The sequence below is a fragment of the Podarcis erhardii genome (genome assembly GCF_964252035.2).
Source record: "Podarcis erhardii genome assembly, chromosome: 2".
In the NCBI taxonomy this organism is placed as follows: Eukaryota; Metazoa; Chordata; class Lepidosauria; order Squamata; family Lacertidae; genus Podarcis; species Podarcis erhardii.
Window position 1 is genome coordinate 119,810,142 of NC_138498.1, and position 9,670 is coordinate 119,819,811.

Sequence of the window (9,670 nt, forward strand, 5' to 3'; positions counted from 1 at the left end):
ACAAACATTTTAAAGCTTAACTGAATGACTGGCATTTAAGCTTGACAGCATAAAATCCCAACTGATTCTGCTTCCTCATTCAGTTTTGAAGGGAAAGCTTTCAGGATCTTCAGCACTTCCCAGAAACCCAGAAACTCTTTTATGCTTCCCTCAAACTATCTCCAAAACCAAAACTTTCCACTTAATCTCAAAAACAATTATGAGTGTGTGTGTGTGTGTGTGTGTGAGAGAGAGAGAGAGAGAGAGAGAGAGAGAGAGAGAGAATGAATAAGGCCTCATTCCCCTTTCACAAGAGCCCTCCATGGAGAAATCACTCCTTAGCAAAAGCAACATAGCTGAGCCGCTGGGCCAGAGCCAAAAAGCTTATGTTTCTGTAGTTTCCCCATTTAAATGGTTTTATATTATTACTTTGCAGTGCCATAAGATTTAAAAGATTTTGGGGGACTTCTCCAAGCCTGTAGTTTTGTATCTGCAAGATGAGAGGCTGTGTTACAAGACAGGACTGAAGTGGCCGAACCAGTCTCTGAGAAATTAGTGGCCCTAACCCAGGTTGTTAAGCATCCTTTTTACATGTCTAAAGAGTTGGTCACATGCAGGTGGGTTGCCAAAGAAACAACCAGATAGTGATGCCTCCAGAAGGAGGGGGTAGCCCCATCGCTTGGCTGGAAAGCATGTCATCCGAGGGGTAGGGGAATACTGGGCAAGGGCAATAACCCTGCCTCCAGGAGAAAGAAATACTGACAGGAATGTGAACTTGAAAGTGCAACGCTTTCTGCAATGTTATATAAGGTAAACAGCTGAGTAGGAATGCTCAATAAACAGCGGGTGTCATATGCCTCCCCTACAACCATTGTGGAAACAAATCAGAAGGAATGCTCAATAAAAAGTTAATCTGACGTGACATAGAACTGTTTCCTTCTTCGAAAAATTATGAAGTTTGCTGAAGTTCACAGTGGATCAGGTCTGCAACTGATTCCCCCATACCCCCCACTCCCCTTCACCCATGTGTGATCTCAATTTTTTACTTCTTCCGTCTTGTTGTGTTCTTATGATTTGAATGTGAAATATTATTTATTTGAAATATTATTTATAATATAAAAGTTTTAATACAAAATTTCTGTGATGTATTTGTATACAGCAAAGAGAAGTTTAGAGTAATTAGGTATAATTTGATTTAGTTAATCATGTAACAGGTTTATGTTAGGAAACGAATATGGATGCTGAATTTGATGTTTGTAATTTTTCTCTCTTTTTTTGGTTTTGGAAATGAAAAACGAAAAACTGCAACTGATTTACTGATTTAAAAGGCAGATGTGGGGTGAATAAGATGTGGGGAGCAGCAAGCGGGGTTTGCCCTGGCCTTTCCCACTTGCAGAACTTAAAAGAACCTCTTTAGCCACAGGATTCTTTCTCAAAGTCTCTAAAAAGCTGAGTATGTACTTCCGGGTCGGCGCCATCGCCGAATGGCGGACTCCCTCCGAGCTCCGGAGGGAGCCTGCACGGCAGGGGCTGGGTCCTACCGCACCGGCGATGCGGGGACCCTTAAAAACCACGGCCACGGGGGCCGTGGACATGGAGACTCGGCTGACACCGTTAGCGCCCTCCCGACTCGTGAAGGAGCCTTTTTAAAGGCTACGGATCGGGTGCCGGGGAGAAGCGTGGTGTTTTGAGTCCTCTGCTATCCCTGCCGTGCGAAGCCGCATGCCATTCGGCGGAGAGCGCTGGCTTTTTCCTTTGAAAATTCGGATCTAAAAGAACAACCCGTAGGTAATTGGAACTTGGACTAAAAAGAGGGACAAAAATTTTAAAAATTTCGGAGCGAGCGGGGGAGGCGCAAAAAAGGAAGTCAGCCACCCCCTCCATTGTAGAAGGGTCAAAGCAAAGGATCTGATAACTAAGATCGGAGTAACATCATTTTGGCAAGTTTTTAACCTCACGAGTGAAGAATATGAGATTGAGCTGGAGGAGGAAAGTAGAATTCGGACTTAAAAACAACCCCCCCTGGAACCCCGGGAGCGATCGATGACGGAGTTTGGAGAGGAGAAAGGCAAGTTTTGACAGCTGTCAAAGAGCTGTCAAAGCGGAAAATAAGATAGAGACTATGTTACAAGGACTTTGCTGGCTATATTTGTTATAAATTGGATACAAATTGTTTTAAATAAGGATTATAAAGTTACTAGGGCTAATGGACGCGATCTGGAAGAGAACTCAGTTTTTGCAATCCACCTAGAGGAGCCGAGGGATATTACAAGTGGCTTTAGCTGGAAATTGGAACAGAACTGTTTATCTCCTGGGAAACTGCAGAAATGGAACATTATTATGACTACAGAGGCCATTACACCGAAGAAGACAATGGAATCATCTGTTGTGGAATGAAAGGAACTTGACGTAATGTTTTGTTTCTGAATAACAAGCCTCTGTAAAGGAACTAACTTTTGGAATTAGGACATTTGTGCAGGAAAACAGGGACAGAAAGAAATAGAAAGAGGAGTGTGATCAATAAGAACAACAAAATAACAAGAATTGGACCAAGTCAAAAGTGGGGACGTTTGGGACATCCAGATTTGACAAGCTTAAGGATTATAATTTGGAGTTTTTCACTCCTGGATATAAAAATCTGGATGGAAAAAATGGGCCTTTCTTTGAGACAGAATCCTTCCATGATTGGACATTCGAAATTAAAGAGGACTGGCAAAGGACTATGACTTAGAGAGACGTGGAAATATCGGACATTGAGGAACATTGGGAACGCAACCGGGAAAAGGGGGGGTGGGAAATGTGGAATCCAAAGGGCGTAAACTATGTTTTATTTAGGCTATATACATCTACATGGTATTCTAAAGCGGGGAACTCGTGGTGGGAATAAGCCGATTTTAGGGGAATGGAAAATAATGGTTTTTTTAAAAAAAAAAAATGGGTTAAGGATAACAAGTCTGAATTGAGGAGAAGAACTTGTTGAGATCATTTGAGAGATTTGGAATACAAGGGGGGGAGGGAAGGGGAAGTCCTGAAAGGATGTAATTGGAAAAAGATTTGAAATTGGATGTTTTATTAATTTGTAATTAATTGGAAAACTTTAATAAATATTATTCAAAAAAATAAAAAATAAATAAAAAGCTGAGTATGTAGAAGCTACTCTGCTTCACAGCTGAAAGGGAACCCTTGCCAACTTTCTGAAAGGCAGGCTATTATGCAGTGGGTGGTGCCTTTGCACGGTGCACCCAAAAAATCTCTCTCCAAAAACAAAACGGGGTTTAGTAGAAGCAGGAAAGAGCTTGTCGATTGGGAGCAATTGGAGCTCTTGAAATTAGTTGTGAGTGGAGCAGCAGTAAGCCCACCCCCATAAAATGACATACCGGAAAAAGCTGGTAGAGGGAGAGACGTTGAAGTGCTGTGGATTAAATAAAGCTCTTGTGGCAGAGATGACCCCACTAATGAGGTGGTCTCTTGGCCTGTGATAATTGAATGGGCCTATCTGATCTCCCTCCAGAGTCAAGGAGCATTTTGCCTTTGTCCCACAGTCTGTATAAGGCAGGAGGAGGAGGAGGAGAACGAAAACAAGAACCATTCTGTGTCTGCCTGAAACAGCCCCCTCCCTTGCGACTGCTCCTCTCAGTGAGAAAATCATTAGACGAAGCCAAACCCTTTTTTCAAAGTCCAGTGGCTTTCCTTACATTGGGTGGAGCCCAACCAAGACTCCACATCTGAAGGGGATGGAAGTCAACCTCACTGTCTCATAATAAAACTCACCTGCCCTAAAACTGAAGCCAAGCTCTCAGGGGTACAGAAAGCATTTATGGGCTGGTCCTTTCCAGCTCAGATGAAAGAGATTACATCATGTCGTTCTCAATAATGATGTTTATTTTAGTGGATTCAGAGGTGAGCTTTGGACAAAGCTCTGGAGCTTTCTTGAGAAGCAGGTGCCGAAGGGAAGGGAATCACTATTATCTTGATAATTATAAGAAGCATTGCCTCTGCAACATTGTGAACTCTTTCCATGGCTCATGTGCAGGTACAGGACTGGAGAAAAACATATACACAAAAACTCCCATAACTGGCTGTAGACTTTGAGATGGAGGCAGCTGACCATGTCTAAGCTCGCTGTGGGGTGGTGTTCACAGGTGTCTGGAACAAGATTTGCTTTTAAGACAAGCAGTAGGGACCTTTGGCCCACAAGCCAATTTAGGCCAATTTGAGCCAGTGTGGTGTAGTGGTTAAGAGCGGTAGACTTGTAATCTGGTGAACTGGGTTCAAGTCTCCGCTCCTCCACATGCAGCTGCCGGGTGACCTTGGGCTAGTCACACTTCTCTGAAGTCTCTCAGCCCCACTCACCTCACAGAGTGTTTGTTGTGGGGGAGGAAGGGAAAGGAGAATGTTAGCCGCTTTGAGACTCCCTAGGGTAGTGATAAAGCGGGATATCAAATCCAAACTCTTCTTCTTCTTAGGACTGCCAGACCATCCCCATTTGACCCAAAAGGCTACTTTGGCTACCTTCCCAACACAGAATGTATCTTTTTCCTGGGGTTCCCCTGCAGAGCAGAGGTGGAGATGAGGGTCATTTCATAGAATCATAGAATCATAGAGTTGGAAGAGACCACAAGGGCCATCGAGTCCAACCCCCTGCCAAGCAGGAAACACCATCAGAGCACTCCTGACATATGGTTGTCAAGCCTCTGCTTAAAGACCTCCAAAGAAGGAGACTCCACCACACTCCTTGGCAGCAAATTCCACTGTCGAACGGCTCTTACTGTCAGGAAGTTCTTCCTAATGTTTAGGTGGAATCTTCTTTCTTGTAGTTTGGAACCATTGCTCCGTGTCCACTTCTCTGGAGCAGCAGAAAACAACCTTTCTCCCTCCTCTATGTGACATCCTTTTATATATTTGAACATGGCTATCATATCACCCCTTGACCTCCTCTTCTCCAGGCTAAACATGCCCAGCTCCCTTAGCCGTTCCTCATAAGGCATCGCTTCCAGGCCTTTGACCATTTTGGTTGCCCTCCTCTGGACACGTTCCAGTTTGTCCGTGTCCTTCTTGAACTGTGGTGCCCAGAACTGGACACAGTACTCCAGGTGAGGTCTGACCAGAGCAGAATACAGTGGCACTATTACTTCCCTTGATCTAGATGCTATACTCCTATTGATGCAGCCCAGAATTGCATTGGCTTTTTTAGCTGCCGCGTCAATTTCTATTCAGTATATCTCCTGCGTAGACATACCTAGGCTCAGATAACCTCACTCCCATACTCTCCCTCGTGTAGAGCAACTCTCTGTTGGAATACGCCGGGGGGGGGGTCCACGCAGCCCGTGAGATGAGACAAACCTCTCCGGGTGTCTTCCTGAAATTGTGCAGCTTCAGGACATCCATAAATCATCAGTCCCGGCATGCTCCAGCAACACATGGCAGATACCTATGTGCACGCACACTCAGCAGAGATCAGCAGAAACAAAGTGGAGATTGGTGTGCTCATTCTAAGCTTTTATTAAGCAGTATATACAGGGCCGCGGGCAGCGCTGTGGGTTAAACCACAGAGCCTAGGGCCTGCTGATCAGAAGGTCAGCAGTTCGAATCCCCATGACGAGGTGAGCTCCCGTTACTCAGTCCCTGCTCCTGCCAACCTAGCAGTTCAAAAGCACATCAAATGCAAGTAGATAAAGAGGTACCGCTCCGGCAGGAAGGTAAACGGTGTTTCTGTGCACTGCTCTGGTTCACCAGAAGCGGCTTAGTCATGCTGGCCACATGACCCAGAAGCTGTACTCCAGCTCCCTCGGCCAATAAAGGGAGATGAGCGCCACAACCCCAGAGTCGTCCACGACTGGACCTAATGGTCAGGAGTCCCTTTACCTTTATATACAGGACAAAGCGGTCATGGAGTTCTCTCACTTCAGCTCCGAGAAAGAACAGAAAGTAAAAAGTACAAAAACACAACAGAGCGGAAGAGATAAGGCTAGCTTCCGTTCTCAGGCTTTCCGAGACTAGAAAGTAAACACAGACATGTGATGTAACAATCACACATCCAGCAACGGAGGAGTGGAATGCTAACACTCTCCTCTGTCAATTACGCAAGGCACTCTCTTTTTGAAGTTTAAATAACAAATAACTTTTACTCTGCGTACTTGCACTTGTTAGATTAAATGTACAAGGCAGACTTATGCTGCTAATACATATTACACAGATTTGAATCTAGGACAAAAGCTGCTACAGACTGACTAACTCTGAGGCAGAACGCAACACAACAGAACAGGGCTGGTGCTCAGATGCTCTAACATGGAGGCTTTCAACCTTTTTGGGTCCACGGTTCCCTTGACCAACTACATTCCTTCTGTGGCACCCCTGCTGGGGCTCAGGAGCCCAGTTGTGTCACCCTTTACCTGCAGAGTTGGGAGCGTCTCACCCTTTTTTGAACACTGTCCCTTCTAAGGTGTTCCCTCAGCCTCCTCTCCTTGAGAGTCCTCCGGGCGCTGCCCCTGGTCTCTGAGCTGCCCCCTGCTGCCCCAAAGACAGGTACCTCCTCACACTGCTCCACAGGGGCCTGGAACTTGTCTGTCCATTCCCAAGAGCAGGGGCTGGCGGACTGGCTGGCTGGCTGGACTCCCTCACCCTCTTGCTTGCTTACTCCAAGGCCACCTCAGCTCCTGGCAGCCCCTAGCCAGCCCCAGAGGCACCATTCGCCAGCGGAGCTTGTAGCCACGGCTGCTGCAACAAACGGTTGTTCAAGCCTTTGGGGAGGCAGAGACGCAAGAGGGCATCAGAGAAGGAAAGAGGGACAGAAGCCAGGGTTGCCTGCGGCACCCATGACCATCATTCAAGGCACCACAGGGTTCCACAGCACACCGGTTGAAAACCACTGCTCTAACACAGAAGAAGAAGAAGAAGAAGAAGAAGAAGAAGAAGAAGAAGAAGAAGAAGAAGAGGAGGAGGAGGAGGAGGAGGAGGAGGAGGAGGAGGAGGAGGAGGAGTTGTTGTTGTTGTTTGGATTTGATATCCCGCTTTATCACTACCCGAAGGAGTCTCAAAGCGGCTAACATTCTCCTTTCCCTTCCTCCCCCACAACAAACACTCTGTGAGGTGAGTGGGGCTGAAAGACTTCAAAGAAGTGTGACTGGCCCAAGGTCACCCAGCAGCTGCATGTGGAGGAGCGGAGACGCGAACCCGGTTCCCCAGATTACGAGTCCACCGCTCTTAACCACTACACTACACTGGCTGTGCAGTTCATAACTTCCATAACTATACCAACTGACATAACTGCCTCTGGCAGAAGGTGTATGGCATCACAGAATTATATATTGGAATTCTATAGCCCATAGAAACCAACACCTAGGGGCTGAGGTCTCTTCAGCCCCCAATAAAATATTTGGGGGGCCTGGGCTCCCCAAAATTAATGGGCATTGCCATTCAAATGGTGTGGGGGGGTGTGTGTGTTATAATATGATCAGTTATGTGGGGTGTGGCTTACCTGGGCCTCTCCAATATTTTATTCAAGTTTGCATCCCTGCTATAGCCCTTGAGAGTATTAACCCTTTACTTAGCATTTAGCATTTTGGATGAGATTAGATAGATAGATAGATAGATAGATAGATAGATAGATAGAATTAAATTTTCTGTTTCACATTTTAAAGTACTCATTTTTACATCCTTAAGATATCAATGACTTCCCTTCTTCTATTTCCATGGTTTATTTTACATATCATAAATCCCTGCACATTTTACAGAAACTATACCAATCTCTGCCAAGAAAACTCCATGGACAAAGACAACAGGCATATAAAAGTTATAACGCTGGAAGCTCAAATACTTTGGCCACCTCGTGAGAAGAGAAGACTCCCTGGAAAAGACCCTGATGTTGGGAAAGATGGAGGGCACAAGGAGAAGGGGACGACAGAGGACGAGATGGTTGGATAGTGTTCTCGAAGCTACCAGCATGAGTTTGACCAAACTGCGGGAGGCAGTGGAAGACAGAAGTGCCTGTCGTGCTCTGGTCCATGGCGTCACGAAGAGTCGGACACGACTAAACGACTAAACAACAACATACCAATCGGTTTTTCATTATTGCATCCATCATAACTTGTTTACACTGTTGAATTTATCTTAATGCTGCCAGTGTTTTCAGCTGTACACAGTTATTTCCCATATATTCAATAAACGTTTCCCCATCTTCTCTAAACGTACGTTCTTCTTGTTCTCTTATTCTATATGTTAAGCCTGCAAGCTGCGCATATTCTGTCAGCTTAAGTTGCCATTCTTCTTTGGTTGGACATTTTGGATGCTTTCATCCCACGTTTAAGGCTGGCATGACCTTTAATAACATGAGCTTGGGCCTGCTCCCCATGCTTCTCTTAAATGGTATAGTGATGCATTGTATCAGCAGGTTGGCTCTTCTAGCCAGGTAGGGCATAACTTATGTTATGTTAAGTGCTGGGCAGGAATTACGAGACATGGCGATGTGGAGCAAATTAAAAATTTCATTTTGGGGCCATATATCTGTGGTTAAATTAAACATTTTGCCAAAGATGCTTTTCTTGTTTCAGACTATACCGGTTATTGGAAAAACAGGCTGCATTGACAGCTGGCAGAAAGAAATATCTAAATTCATTTGGTCAGGGAGAAGACCAAGAATAAAACATAAGGTCTTAATAGATATTAAGGAAAGGGGAGGCTTTGGTCTCCCTGATTTAAAATTATACTATGAGGCTGCCTGCTTCTCGTGGATGAGGGACTGGTACCTTCTAAGCAATACAGATGTACTAGATACAGAATATACAACGGGATAGACAGGAGTCCAAAGTGTTGGTACATATATGATCTTGGAATAGTTTTTTGTCCTTGTTTTTTTTTCTTTAGGTATATAAACTTTGTATACATGCTGAAAATTATATTATAATAAGCCTTGTGATGTACTATGATAAAGCCACTCCTGACCTAAAGAGGGGGTGGGGTTGCGGGCTCACGCCCCCATCAACAATCTCGCGGGGCTGGCGTCAGCCCCGTGAGAAGCAGGGATTCCTCCAGCTCATTAATATTCACCGCCCACAGCGACAGCCAATCGGCTGCCGCTGGGGGCGGGCCTCCTGGGATCACTTAAGGTCGGGGCAGCCTTGGCTCGCCCCTTTTCGTTCCCTCAGCAGTAGCGGTTTCCCACCCACCCGCCCTCTAGGTTTGCATTTGGACTTTGCTATGGGCTTCGGCTGGTCGCCGCATGGGGCCGGGTAGGAGTTTTTCCATTTGGCAAATTGGCTGTATTTGGTAGCCACTTGGTTTTTTCGCCTACCTCGTAGCAAAACGTCACAACTCCTGATTTTGGCGGTTAGGCATTGGCAGGGGTATTGTTATGGAAATGAGGTCGGGGGGGAGGAACGCCATCACCTCCCCCAAAGCTTGAAGGGTAGTTCGTTAAAGGACTCCGGGGGGCGTCGCCTCGTCCGAAACCTACGGAGGCTAGGGCCTAAAGCGCGCTCCCAAGTGGTAACCCCTTGGGGAGCGCCCAGGGATGTGCATCTCAGGGGCTCCCCCGGTTGGTGCTTAACCCTTCCCAGTTAGACCGGATAGTCTGGTAGGGCCAATGCCTAAAGCCAATACCGCTCTTACCTGTAATCAATAAAGTTGTGGCCATTTTCGCCCATTAACCTAAAATTTGGTGTCCGGTGTCTTTATTTACTTCATCTTTGGGATG

The 9,670-nt window shown here is 45.9% G+C and overlaps 1 long non-coding RNA gene across 1 annotated transcript; it reads left to right on the forward strand.

Annotated features, from left to right (window-relative positions):
- Positions 1–6,982: 6,982 nt before the first annotated feature.
- On the forward strand, positions 6,983–8,164 carry LOC309337489. Its single transcript, XR_014154354.1, has 2 exons — positions 6,983–7,402; positions 7,713–8,164. It is a non-coding gene; the product is annotated as an uncharacterized lncRNA (long non-coding RNA).
- Positions 8,165–9,670: the final 1,506 nt, after the last annotated feature.